A 1,037-nucleotide genomic window follows, 5' to 3' on the forward strand; every position below is an offset into this window, starting at 1 on the left:
TATTAAATACATTGATTGCAATCAGGGTTGCCTACCCTGCCGGAATGGTCTGGAGGCTCCCAAAAATCGGGTCCCCCCCAGGACCCACAGAAAGGTGGTCAACCCTCCCGGATTCTGGGGGGACCCACCACTCTGCTCCCCCCCCCCCCCCCCCCAATCACTGCGTCTTCCCCTGACCTCAGCAAATACCGCAATCCGTGGGTCTCAGAGGAGTGGGCGGAGCTAAAATGTCACAATCGCGTCATTTTAGCTTAATGACATCACGCTCAAGCCCCGCCCCCTGAACTGCTGCTGAAAGTCTCCTCTCCGGGCTCCTCATGGAGAGAAGACTGGAAAAGTCGGCAACCCTGATTTAAATTTATAGCACTGATACAGCGCTACCTTGTTTTTCTATTGTTATATTCTTTTTTGGGGGAATTGACCTTCCCCTTAGTGTAGCAGTTTGACAAAACATCTGGTTCCACTCTCCCCACCACCCTCTGACAATATATCCCTGTCCCAACTGCCTCTCCCAACACTCTCTTCCTGTCACCCTCAACCCATCAACCTCTGTTCTATCACTGATCATTGGCGACATGAATCCAACAAATACACAATACAAACCGCACTGCCACATTTTCTTCAGCAGGTCTGCTTTACCATTGCAGTGTGTTTGTAGGAAGAACCTGTGGTGATTGTGTGCGTTTATTTCCTGGGTCCTGCTCTAGCCATTGCTGACCCGCTTACATTTACATACAGATTATTATAGAGCACAGCACAATGTCACTGACCGCATGGCATAGTGGCCTTTATGACCTGGCTCTATAAGTCTATAAGACCCCAGACATGTAAGGGGTTTATTCAGGCCTGTACGCTAGACTGTGTGTATTTGCAGCTGAACGAGCAGTAGGGATGGCCATCGTTGCCATTTTCATCGATGGCAACCATCAATGGCAATTCTGCAACAGGCCATCGATAGAGCTAAACTATGCAATGGATGACCATCGATATTTTTACATATTGATGGTCATCCATTGGGTTTGATTGATTGGCCTGTG

The sequence above is a fragment of the Crinia signifera genome, chromosome 7 (genome assembly GCF_055691185.1).
Source record: "Crinia signifera chromosome 7, ASM5569118v1, whole genome shotgun sequence".
In the NCBI taxonomy this organism is placed as follows: domain Eukaryota; kingdom Metazoa; phylum Chordata; class Amphibia; order Anura; family Myobatrachidae; genus Crinia; species Crinia signifera.